At 47.2% G+C, this 13,600-nt stretch overlaps 1 protein-coding gene across 1 annotated transcript in view; it reads right to left on the bottom strand.

The window, feature by feature from the left end:
* Window positions 1-12,938, bottom strand: part of slc35f6 (solute carrier family 35 member F6) — a 210,571-nt gene extending 197,633 nt beyond the window's left edge. The window contains exon 1 of the mRNA XM_038799593.1: window positions 12,920-12,938. The gene's annotated coding sequence lies outside the window, so the exon portion shown is untranslated. The remainder of the gene's footprint in view (window positions 1-12,919) is intronic.
* Between the last annotated feature and the right edge of the window lie 662 nt (window positions 12,939-13,600).

Genomic DNA, 13,600 nt, shown 5'->3' with positions numbered 1-13,600 from the left:
TCCAGAGGCAGCCAAAGGCTGTTCAGCTAAGTCCTGATATCTGCATGCTAAGTTGCTCCATCCGAGTTTCGCACTGGCGCGTCTTCCCACGGCTGCCACAGAGATTCGGGTGTGGGTGGTTTGGCTTTCATCTGCATCCCTATAGTGTTCTGCAAATGACTTTCACACTGGCCTGCAGCACATTTCCTGATCCGCCATAGGGGGACACCAGGGAAGACTGCAGGAAATTCACACCGGCATAAAACTGAATTTTGGCCCTCCTGCCTAATTCTACTTATGTTCAATTATGTACAATTTTACACACACCCTTTCTGTCAACCCTGCCCCCCCCCTCACTGTTCCCCTCCCTCCCCATTGATGGTCCAGCACCCTCCTGGCACCAACCTGCGCCCTGTATGTCATATTGTTTTACTTCTTTCCTTCCTTATGCGATTCCTGCTGTTATACTTGTGGGTTCGCTGGGTGGGGGCTCTTTGCCCCCTCCCCACCTCCCTCTTTTCCCATGTATCTCCCTGATACTCCCCTGGGTCCCTTCCTTGCCTCCCCCCTTGTTCTTCGCTGCTTTGTGCGCTCTTGTCTGCCCTCATCGATTCCCCCTCACCCCTTTTTGCCTAGTCACTATTGGCTTCAAACAGGCCTTGGAACAGGCTGATGAATAGCCCCCCATGCTTTGTGGAAACCCTTGTCCGAACCTCACATGGTGTACTTGATCTTCTCCAGATGGAGAAATTCTGACAGGATTGCCAGTCAGTGATGCTGCTGATCACCAGCTAAGAGGATTCTCCGGCCTGCAATTAAGGAAGCAAAAGCCAGGCCATCGGTCCTCTTCCCCATATGTAGGTCTGGCTGGTCCGAAAGCCCGAAGAATGCCACTCTCGAGCACGGCTGGTTATTTATGATAAACATGATTTAGGCCATGGTTAGACCACACTTAAGAGTACTGTGTGGAGTTCTGGTCAACACATTATAAAAATGGATATAACTATACTGAAGCAGATGCAATGAAGATTTACAAGGTTGTACCAGAAATGTGTGGTTATATATAACAGGAAAGGATTGATAGCTGGGACATGCTAAGGGGTAACAAAGCCTTTAAAATTATGGAAGGTTTTGATAGAGTGGATGCAAGAAATTTGGACAGGAATTTCCAGCCCTTCCCACTAGTGGGATCTTTCGGCCCTGACGCAATTGACCCCTCCTTACAAACTTGTTCCATAGCGACGGAGCAGGTGACCATGCAAAGGCTCATGGACATCGACAGGAACAGATGGTCCTGCCGTCGGCCAATGGCTTGCCATGGGAAAACCTGCTGTGGGGTTTCAGGAATATCCTGGTCTTCGTTTCCATTTTTGCGGAAGAGCATAACTAGAGGCCATCCATATAAGGTACTCACCAAGAAGTCCAATAGGAAATTCAGAAGAAACATCTTTGCCCAAAGAGTGGTGAGAATGTGGAACTCGCTACCACAGGGTTAAAGTGAACAGTTTGAATGAATTTAAGGGGAACCTGGACAAAGATGAGAAGGAGAAGGAAATAAAGGGTTATGATGATCGATTATGATGAAGAAAGATGGGAGGAGGATTAAGCGGAGCATTATAGGGTGACACAGTAGCACAGCGGTTAACACTTCTTCCTCACAGTGCCAGAGACCCAGGTTTGATTCCGCCCTTGGGTGACAATCTGTGCGGAGTCTGCACGTTCTCCCTTTGTCTGTGTGGGTTTCATTTGGGTGTTCCGGTTTCCTCCCACAATCCAAAGATGTACAATTATGTGGATTGGCCATGCTAAATTGCCCCTTAGTGTTCGGGAATGTGCAGGTTAGGTTATGGGGTTATGGGAATAGGGCAGGGTGGACGGGTGAGTGGACATGGGTCAGTGCAGACTTGATGGGCCGAATGGCCTCCTTCTGTACTGCAGGGATTCTGTTTCTATTCTATGTTGAATGCCAGCAAGACCTGGTTGGGTTGAATGGCCTGTTCAGTGTCAGATATCCTGTGTAATGCTCCAGATTCCATTGCTGTGCAGATTTATCAGAATGATACCTGGATTCCAAGGTTTAAATTACAAGGAAGTATTGCATAAATTAGGATTATATTTCCTGGAATTTAGAAAACCTGAAGTATGATTTAATTGAAGCTTTCAAACTGATAAAGGGAACAGGGTAAATAAAGGGAGACTATTTCTGCTGGCTGTGGAGTCCGGAACTGGAGAACAAAGTCCAGATATTAGAGCGAGACCGTTCAAGAGTGAAATTAGGAAATCTTGCTTCACACTAATGATGACAGGAGTTTGGAACTCTATTCCACACTAAAAGCTAAATCAATTGTAATGTTGAATCTGAAATATAGATTTTTTTATCACCAAGCCGTGATCTCAGTGCATAGGCTAAGTGATCTCACCCTATTACTATATCCCTCTGTTTCTATTTCCTATGTGTGGGATTTTCCAGCCCCTTCCACTGAAGTTGACTGCCGCTGCAGGTTCCCCAGTGGCGGGACAGGTGAGTCATGCAACTTGCCTTTGACTTCGGTGTTTCCCGAAGACCCCGCGGATGGTCAATGGAAAGCCATCACTGCCGTGGGTCAGGAGTGTCATAATATCCAGTCATGTATATTATGAGATGCAGACAAGCAGTGATTGACACACAGGATAACCAATGAACACACACAACACAGAACAACCAATCACCAGACAGGACACCACCACTATAAAGCCCACAGGGCATTAAGGCTCTCCCTCTCTCACAGGACACGGCTCGGGAGATAATCACAGTGCACAGGCCAATGGACATCATCGCCATGTGATAGAGAGCTAGTCTGGTCAAGCCAGTAGGAGGTTATCAGTTAGGTTAATAGAGTGTCAACCCACAGCAGATTATGTACAGCAATCAACAGGTTCAATAAAACAGTGTTGGACCATCTCCTGTGTCGGAAGCCTGTTTCTCGTTTTACTGCATCCAGTTGCAGTCGATGTTAGACCAACACAGATAACACATCATGGTACCAGAGAGTTATTAACTCTAACGAACCTACCTTGAGTGGAACCTGCAACAACCAGCACGCAGCCATCCAGCGGCATGGAAAACATCAAAAATCCTCCGCAACTCCGGATCTCCGGCAACCTGGGCGCCAACTGGAAAGTCTTCAAACAGAAGATCCTCCTGTATATCGAGGCCTCCGACCTCGAGGCAGCATCGGATGCCCGAAAGATCGCGCTGTTCCTGTCGACTGTGGGGGACCACGCCATCCACATCTATTACTCGCTCACGTTTGCCGATGGCGAAGACAAGACGAAGTTCAAGACGGTCATGCTGAAATTCGACAACCACTGCGACATTGAGGTGAATGAGAGTTTTGAATGGTACATCTTCCAACAGAGGCTTCAGGGTAAGGATGAACCTTTTCAGTCCTTCTTGACCCATCTCCACATCCTCGTGCAGTCATGTAATTATGACTTGACGGCTGATTCCATGATCCGGGATCAAATCGTTTTCGGGGTCCAGTCCGACTCCCTGCGGGAGCAGCTCCTCAAAATCAAACAGTTGACCCTCTCCGTCGCCATCGAAATGTGTTTTGTCCATGAGCATGCCAGGAATTGTTACTCCCACATCAGGGCGGCGGAAAATGCAAAACTAGTCTCCCACGAGGCAGAAAGGGTGCAAGCCATAGCAAAAATGTAGGCCTGAGCATCGAGGAGAGTGGCCGTTTCGCGCGCTTTTCCCAGGTCCCTGCGCGTGCGCGCCACGACCGGGTGGACGACGAGGCCGAAGACCTCGATGCGCCTGTGCGAACGTCGGCCGACCGCACTGCGCATGCGCAATCGCGCATGGAACACGCTGACGTCAGCGTCATGACGTGTCCAAATTGTGGCTCTGCCCATTTAAAGTGGCAATATCTAGCCAAAGCAAGGCGATATCTACAGTGTGGAAAGCTTGGGCATTACGCAGCCTTATGCAGGTCCGCTCCACCGACCAACAGCTAGCGATCCCAGCTGCAGCACAGATGTGTCCTCTGCGTACAACAAGGCATGCAGGATTCGGATCCCGACAGCCCAACGGACCCCGATGCTGACTGCCTCGAGTCTCCATATCGGGTGGGCATAATCACCACGCCTGAGCTGGCCTCCACCGTGCCTGCAAACCGCCTTTCAATTCTCACTGATGATCCTGACGACGAGTGATGTGCTGTCATCACGGTTAACCAGTCTCACATCCGATTTAAATTGGACACTGGCAAATCTGCAAACCTCATATCACAGTCGTACCTCGACAGCATCCGAGACCAACCTAGCATTCTTCCACCAGCCTGCCAGCTCCTTGACTACAATGGCAATGCCGTAACTGCCAGTGGATCGTGTCAGCTAGATACATCTCACAAGGCAATCAAAGTGACATTACGATTCAAAATCGTCCATCCTGACAAGGCATCCCTGCTTGGTGCTTGCGCATGCAAACTCCTAAATCTGGTCCAGCGCGTCCATGCCATGTCATGCCATGCCATGTCCTCGACACCAGCGACTGCCTTGCCCAATGTAAATCTCCAGGCTGAGATAGACAACATTCTCACACAATGTGTTTGATGGAATGGGCATGCTCCCATATCGTTACAAGATATTGTTCAAACAGAATGCCATCCCAGTCATCCATGCACCATGCCGGGTGCCGGCTCCTCTCAAGGATCGTCTGAAAACGCATCTTCGAGAGCTCCAAGACCAGGGTATCATCTCAACGGTCATGGAACCAACAGACTGGGTCAGCTCCATGGTCTGGTGAACTCCGCATTTGCATTGATCCCAAAGACCTGAATCGCAACATCATGCGCGAGCACTACCCGATCCCGAAGCGTGAAGAGTTAACCTGTGAGATGGCTCATGCCAAATTCTTTACCAAGCTGGATGCCTCCCGTGGGTTCTGGCAGATACAGCTGGACGAGTCCAGTCGGAAGCTGTGCACGTTTAACACTCCGTTCTGCAGGTATTGCTACAACCGCATGCCTTTTGGTATCATATCAACTTCCGAAGTATTTAATCGCATAACGGAGCAAATGATGGAGGGCATCGAGGGGGTGCGAGTCTATGTGGACAACGTGATCATCTGGTCCACGGCACCCAAGGATCACATCGCTCAAACAAATTTTCCAGAGGATTCATGAAAACGCTCTCCAGCTCAACAGGGCCAAATGCTCATTTGGTAGGTCCGCTATCAAGTTTCTGGGTGACCACATTTCACAGCAGGGTGTGCAACCTGACGCTGACAAGGTGCTGGCAATCAATGCCAGGAAGACCCCGGAGGACAAAAAGGCTGTCCTCCGTTTCCTTGGGATGGTGAATTTTCTTGGAAAATTCATTCCTAACATGGCATCACACACCGCAGCACTCCAGCAATCCGTTAAAAGGTCAACAGTGTTCCAGTGGCTTCCCACACATCAAGCGGAGTGGCTTGAGCTGAAGGTGAAGCTCACCACAGCCCCAGTACTGGAGTTCCTTGACCCGACCAAGGATACCAAAATATCCACAGACGCAAGCCAGGACGGCATTGGGGCGGTGCTCCTCCAGCGAGACGACTCCTCGTCCTGGGCTCCAGTGGCATACGCCTCCAGGGCCATGACTCCGACCGAACAACGGTATGCCCAGATCGAAAAGGAGTGCTTGGGTCTCCTGACAGGAATAGTCAAGTTTCATGACTACGTATACGGCCTGCCGAAGTTCATGGTGGAAACAGACCACAGGCCTTTAGTCCACATAATCCAAAAGGATTTAAATGACATATCACCTCGGCTGCAGTGAATTCTTCTTCGTCTCCGCCGATATGACTTTGAACTCGTCTACACACCGGGTAAGGAGCTGATCGTTGCAGATGCCCTATCCCGATCCGTCTCCACGCCGTGTGAACAGGGCGACTTCAACCAGCCCCAATGCCGTCCTGGCTTGCGTTTGTGGATATTTTGGTATCCTTGGATGGGTCAAAGAACGCCAATACTGGGGCTGTGGTGAGCTTCGCCTTCAGCTCAAGCCACTCCGCTTGATGTGTGGAGTGAAGCATAGGTGCAGCTGTGTGCCAGCAACCTCTCAGCCACTGATGAACAAGTTATACAAATACACGAAGAAACTGCCAAAGCTCCCCTCCTGCAGCACGTGATGAAGCACCTCGCCCATGGCTGGCAAAAGGGGCAGTGCCCCCAGTTCTTCAATGTTAAGGACGAGCTGACGGTTGTTGAGGGGATCCTTCTTAAACTAGATAGAATCGTCATTCCCCAGAGCATGCAAAACATGCAGACAAATCCATGAGGGTCACCTGGGGTTCGAGAAATGTCGATGCAGAGCTCGGCAGGCAGTTTACCCAGCCAGGACATTGCCAACACAGTCCTCAACTGCACAACATGCCAGAAATTTCAACCAGCTCAGCCCAAGGAAACGCTGCAACAGCATGAGATCATGACCTCTCTGTGGTCTAAGGTGGGGATAGACCTCTTTCGTGTCAATGGGCGTGATTTCATGCTCCAGGTCGACTACTTCTCCAGCTACCCGGAAATGGTGAAACTGTCGAACCTCACGTCCAAGTCCATCGTCAAAGCCTGCAAAGAGACTTTTGCCAGGCATGGGATACCACTCACGGTAATGAGTGACAACGGTCCATGTTTGTACAGCCAAGAGTGCGGCTTTGCACGATCACAGCACATTAGTCACGTCACATCCAGTCCCCTTTACCCGCAATCAAACGGGAAGGCCAAGAAAGGGGTCCATATGGTCAAGCTGTTGCTGTGGAAGGCTGCAGACTCCACCTCTGATTTTAACCTGGCGCTGTTGGCATACAGGGCAACCCCTCTGTCGACTGGTTTGTCTCCGACGCAGCTGCTCGTGAACCGCAACCTGAGGATGACTGTTCCAGCCATCCATGTTCCAGACCTTGACCACCTCACGGTGCTGCAGAAGGTGCAGCGATCCAGGGACCAGCAAAAGATCACGTATGATGCTCATGCCATGGATCTGCCTGCGCTGGCTCCAGATGATGTTGATCACGTTCAGCTGCCTGAGGGAGGTTGTTCAGCCCCAGCTGTTGTCGTCAGACAGGCTGCTCCAAAGTCTTTCGTTGTCTAAATCGCTGATGGCTCCATTTTACGGCGCAACAGGAGGGCGCTGCGTAAAGTTCCCTGCCCATCACCCGACTGCACTTCTCCGCATGTCATCATGCCTCCTCTGCACAGAACAGGCCCTTCGGCCCTCGATGTTGTGCCGAGCAATGATCACCCTACTCAAACCCACGTATCCACCCTATACCCGTAACCCAACAACCCCCCCTTAACCTTACTTTTTAGGACACTACGGGCAATTTAGCATGGCCAATCCACCTAACCCGCACATCTTTGGACTGTGGGAGGAAACCGGAGCACCCGGAGGAAACCCACGCACACACGGGGAGGACGTGCAGACTCCACACAGACAGTGACCCAGCCGGGAATGAACATATGTTCATTCATTCCCCACTTATACATTGTTGTGCATGTATATACAGCCATTTTCCAAAATTTATTTTAAAAGGTGGCGATGTCATAATATCCACTTTTATATACCATGAGATGCAGACAGGCAGTGATTGACAAACAGGATAACCAATGAACACACACAACACAGAACAACCAATCATCAGACAGGACACCACCGCTATAAAGCCCACAGGGCGTTCAGACTCTCCCTCTCTCACAGGACACGGCTAGGGAGATAGTCGCAGTGCACAGGCCAATGAACATCATCACCATGTGGTAGAGAGCTAGTCTGGTCAAGCCAGTAGGAGGTTATCAGTTAGGTTAATAGAGTGTCAACCCACAGCAGATTATGTACAGCAACAGGTTCAATAAAACAGTGTTGGACCATCTCCTGTGTCGGAAGCCTGTTTCTCGTTTTACTGCATCCAGTTGCAGTCGATGTTAGACCAACACAGATAACACATCAAGGAGGAAGGGGAAGGGGGCTGGAAAATTCCAGCTTCTGCTTCTCTGTTCCTATGAAACATGCTTTCAGAAGAAAGCATCCACCTGGGTGGCACCTTTAAAACAGGAATGACCAAAAACGTGTTGTAGGAGCAGAACGAAGAAAGAGATTCTGTTCCTGTTTGAATTGTGGAAGGAGGTTTAACACATTGCTAAAATCATGCCTCAACCTCTTGGTAATTCTCTTACTTTGTTGTTAAAATCAGAATCGTTCCTATATAAATTCAGGTGCTTGTTAATTGTTCGCAGAAACACAAGCATCATGAATACGGAATGATCGCTGGATCAGAAAAAAGGGTGGGAAGAAAAAGGTCTGTCGGCCCCTTTGAACTACTCCTTGCTGAGTGTGTCAGCGATGCTGTTGTCTTCCCACACAATTTCTTAGTTTTGCAGCAGCCTTTCATGGTGCCAGTGCCAGACTTAGAACAAGAAGTGTTAAACAAAAGATATATCAGTGGAGTAAATATTAGTGCCAGCTTTTGAGAATAAATTTACATTTACATTAGGGAACCATGCCAACTGTTAATCGTTCTCTAATACTATTATTCTGTGTGCAAAGTATATCTGTGCCATTAAAAATACATCTATGGCATATAGATTCAAAATACGATGGGCTGGATTTTACCGTTTGGGTTACTCTGGGATCATTTCCGGGACGTTATCCCCCCCATACACATGTATGACACGACTTGCAGGAGTATCTTGTATAGTGTAGGGATCTGGAAAATATAGGGTTAATGTGTGACTGCGTACAGCACTGCCCACAGGGTGATGTAAGAGAACACATCACCCGTACCTTGGGGTCAGTCTAGTGTTGAACAAGGCTGTGTGCTCTAGCAAGCATGGAGACAGCTCCTAGCTTGAGCCCTTTACTGTATGTATTTCTTGTAGTTAATAAATACATACAGTTAACTGACTTAAGACTATAAAGGCTTTATTATGATCTACCAAACGGTATCGAAACTATAACATCCTGTGCCATGCAGCTGATTAACAACAGATGTGCAGGAATGTTGACCAATTATTATTTGTGGGCAGGAAGTTTGTTTGGGGCTATCTTTAAGGGGTCATCTGCAGCCTTCATACTGACTCTACACTTCAGAAAATCTATAGTGCCGTACATGAAATTTATCCACTGCTATGAAACACTTTGTGCAACCAGGTGTTTTTACAAGGTTGGATCTGAATGCTTCTATGTTTTGTACCCCTGTGGCTGCAGTTGATGTGAGGGCAGCCTGCTGGCCTTGCTGCTCTGACACCCATGGTGGGACTTCCTGTGGGTGTTCTCTCACACTTTCCCCCTGACTCGAGAAGTTGGCCTCTGAATCCATTCCACCCATTCAGCCTCCACCGTTCAATCTGCTTGGGTGACATTGGTTCATAGCAAGCCTTGGTCATCTGGAAGTAATTTCCACTTAATGGTCTCAGTAGCAGGTCTTGCACATATAGCATGATCTCTAAATTACACTCCCTCCCAATGGCAGCCTTGCTGCTTGGAAAGTCTGTCCAATCGAATGCCTGTCAGTTAATGAGCTCCCACTGTGCTCTCGCCTCCTTGGAGCTGACAAGCTGCTGAAGCTCCATGTGATCTTTACACCCTCAGTACAATTCAATTTGCAGTGCAAAATCTCAGTTAATAATCCTCTTCAAAAGTCTCAAGTGGGCGTTTGTCACCATGGCACGGTTCCTGTCCTCACTCTCACACCAGCCCTGGAAAATCTTCCAGCAGAGGGAAAACTCAGGGAGATCCTGAGGTGCACTCCCATTGTTTTCTACACCTCACCTCACCTCCAAACCTTTCAGCACAGAGCCAGGAAATTTCAGCCCATTGTGTTTGAATTAGAAATGAGTGCAGATGCTCGAAATACAAATATATTCAATGGTTGATGCTAATGAGCAACAATGTGTAGAATGTCATTTGACTTAATCATTATTGGCATAAAGTTGCTGAGGCAAGCTGGTGCATAGGCTAAGTGTTCATTTCAGAGCAGGAATTGTTGTGTTATTGTAGATGTTTTTTAGATTTCTCTCACATTCCTAAAACCACTTGTAGGACTAAATGAGTGTTATACACATTAACCTCAGCTGCCACAGGACATCCTGTAGAGCAGCATTGGTGGCCTAACCTGGAAAGGCCTTTTTTGAAATTTTAACTTTGAACAAATTGGAAGCAGGGTACCTCAACTTTGAAGTAGTCATTTCCTTACATTGAATCCTACTGCAGCTTTCAATTGGGAGGCCTTGATTAGTCCTCTAGCTTTAATCGCCCACACACCATCCTCAATTAGACAGGGATCCTGCCCTCTGGCTATTAATTGGACACTCCGATTATTTGGTATTTTACCCACTGCAGGCAGTACAGAAACATTAGCCATGGCTGATAAATGAGATACTCCATGTGTTGCAAGCCCCACAAAGTGGTGTCCCTCATATCAAGGCCATTGGCTATGTTATAATAATGCAGCATTGGGTAGATTTTTACAATTGGACTCTTGTCTGTAGGTTTACCTACCTGGAGAACATATCAGGAAGTCACGGTGTAGGTGACAAGCCAATGGTCATTTTAATGGAGAGAAAATCTTACACTGCCCACCAACCTTAGCATTTCCATGCCTGAATTGTCATGGACCTCCTGTCACTTGAAGATGGGAGGTCAAATTTGTAAAATATCCACTAAACACGGTAGAGTTGAAGAGTAGCAATTTGTAATTTTGTTAAAAATGTGAACATTATAATGTGAGCAGGCATGTAACGAGGGTCAACGCATTACTACTAAAATTTATCACCTCAGCTCATATTTAGCCTGTTATTCTCATGAATGGGATTTGAATTCCCCAGAGGTTACAATAGGGACAATTTTCAACAAATGTCCACTTCTTTTGGTCAGGAGGTTGTTTACCTATAAACGACTGTAAATGGGTATCTCATACCTTTCTAGGATTCTGTTTGCAATTTTGAAGTACAAATGCTCTGCCAATTAGCACCAGCAGTGTGTGGTCTCCCCAGAGGTCCTTAAAGGAGCCAGGAGGAGCAGCAAGTAATCCCATTAGGGGGCACCTCCCCTGCCGAAAAAGTGCAGTGGGTGGTTGGTAAATTCCACTGTTTGTTCTCGCGTCGGAACTGAATTGCACTAGTTTCCCCTTGCAGTCATGTAGAATGCAATTCAGTGTTCCATGTCATGTAAATTTATGCATGGCATAGAGTACGAGGGATTCCTAGGGGAATCCACTATCGGGCCACCATCTTGGGCAGGCAGCCCGATAGTGGAGTCCGACGACTGGCACCCCCCTCCCCCCCCCCCCCCCACACACCGCAAATTGGCCTTGACCCCCACCTAAGGGGGGTTTGCATCAGCTTTGACGAAGGGTCATCTGGACTCGAAACATTAGCTTTTTTCTCTCCCTACAGATGCTGCCAGACCTGCGGGGATTTTCCAGCATTTTCTCTTTGGTTTCAGATTCCAGCATCCGCAGTTATTTGTTTACATAGAACGATACAGCGCAGTACAGGCCCTTCGGCCCTCAATGTTGCACCGACATGGAAAAAATCTAAAGGCCACCTAACCTACACTATGCCCTTATCATCCATATGCTTATCCAATAAATTTTTAAATGCCCTCAATGTTGGCGTGTTCACTACTGTCGCAGGTAGGGCATTCCACGGCCTCACCACTCTTTGCGTAAAAAACCCACCTCTGACCTCTGTCCTATATCTATTACCCCTCAATTTAAGGCTATGTCCCCTCGTGCTAGCCACCTCCATCCGCGGGAGAAGGCTCTCGCTGTCCACCCTATCTAACCCTCTGATCATTTTGTATGCCTCTATTAAGTCACCTCTTAACCTTCTTCTCTCTAACGAAAACAACCTCAAGTCCATCAGCCTTTCCTCATAAGATTTTCCCTCCATACCAGGCAACATCCTGGTAAATCTCCTCTGCACCCGTTCCAAAGCTTCCACGTCCTTCCTATAATGAGGCGACCAGAACTGTACGCAATACTCCAAATGCGGCCGTACTAGAGTTTTGTACAACTGCAACATGACCTCATGGCTCGGGAACTCAATCCCTCTACCAATAAAGGCCAACACACCATAGGCCTTTTTCACAACCCTATCAACCTGGGTGGCAACTTTCAGGGATCTATGTACATGGACACCGAGATCCCTCTGCTCATCCACACTACCAAGAATTTTACCATTAGCCAAATATTCCGCATTTCTGTTATTCTTTCCAAAGTGAATCACCTCACACTTATCCACATTAAACTCCATTTGCCACCTCTCAGCCCAGCTCTGCAGCTTATCTATGTCCCTCTGTAACCTGCAACATCCTTCCGCACTGTCTACAACTCCACCGACTTTAGTGTCGTCTGCAAATTTACTCACCCATCCTTCTGCGCCCTCCTCTAGGTCATTTATAAAAATGACAAACAGCAACGGCCCCAGAACAGATCCTTGTGGTACGCCACTGGTAACTGAACTCCATTCTGTTGTTGTTCATGAGATGCGAATGCAGTTCCCGACACAAAGCAGTGGGAAACTTCAACCCGCCATCAAAGTCGGGAGAACAAACTTCCAATAATATCCTGCCAGTGGAAAACTGACTTTTTCCATCATGTCAAATTTTGTGTTGCTGCCCACCACAATTCCCATCGTTGGTGGGAGCAGAAACCACGGTCCACATTGTTGTTGAATTGTTCACATTAATGTGTTAGCAACCAACCCTGCCATAGAAAACTATGTAATAGAAAGCCGTCAACATTGAAAATAGCACAAATTGTATTTGTGGATGAAATAGACAACCATTTCTAATCAGCATAATATTAAACATGATGATCCAGTTAAAAGAACAACTTTTAGTTCATTGCTAAATTAAAGAACAAACTGGATTTTAGATTGAAATTAGCCCTTAAATTAAATTATTCCTTAAAACTTACCCCTTGCGACTCCCTGTTTCAGCAAACTCCAGATGCATTCTAATGCAACACAGCAGCAGCTCCTCTGCATTTCAACTCTCCCTCGGAAAGCACAGCAATCTCTCTGATAAATACGCAGAGAGATACCATTATGGAGCATGGTCACTTTTGCTGATAGCATCAAAAGACCATTTTGAAGTTTTGTTTCCCTGTTTAATCAATGTCTTTGAAAAACAAGATTTCTTATGTTTAAATCTGTTAAGTGTTTGTTTAGTCACAATTAAGCAATTTTACTCTTTGATTGTTTACTCCGATGACCCAGGTGCCAGTTTGTTTGGTTGTGAATCCTGCTTTTGTCAGCAGCTGCCTCATCCAGAAAGTACCACCTCTATCAGGAAAAACATAGTAACCTCATTGTTCAGTAATAACTCTGTCCTTTCATTGCCCTGTGCCAAGCCTATCCAGTGTTTACTGAGCCCCAACAATTACAGCTTTGTCTTTTCATTGATTAATAAAATAAGACATTTGTTCTGTTCACTTTTCTTCTCAAAAACCGGGGTCGAATGCTGATTGTATGAATATCAATGGATACACATATATGCATATAAGGTATACCCAATTTGGCAAGCTCAACTGCAATTCATGTGAACTAAAATCAGATCGCGCCTGAATGACACCACTTCAACCAGAAATTCCCAGTCA

Source organism: Scyliorhinus canicula, chromosome 6, assembly GCF_902713615.1.
Source record: "Scyliorhinus canicula chromosome 6, sScyCan1.1, whole genome shotgun sequence".
Taxonomy (NCBI): domain Eukaryota; kingdom Metazoa; phylum Chordata; class Chondrichthyes; order Carcharhiniformes; family Scyliorhinidae; genus Scyliorhinus; species Scyliorhinus canicula.
The sequence above is the reverse complement of the archived record's forward strand: the minus strand, read 5'-3'. Positions and strand labels throughout refer to the sequence as shown.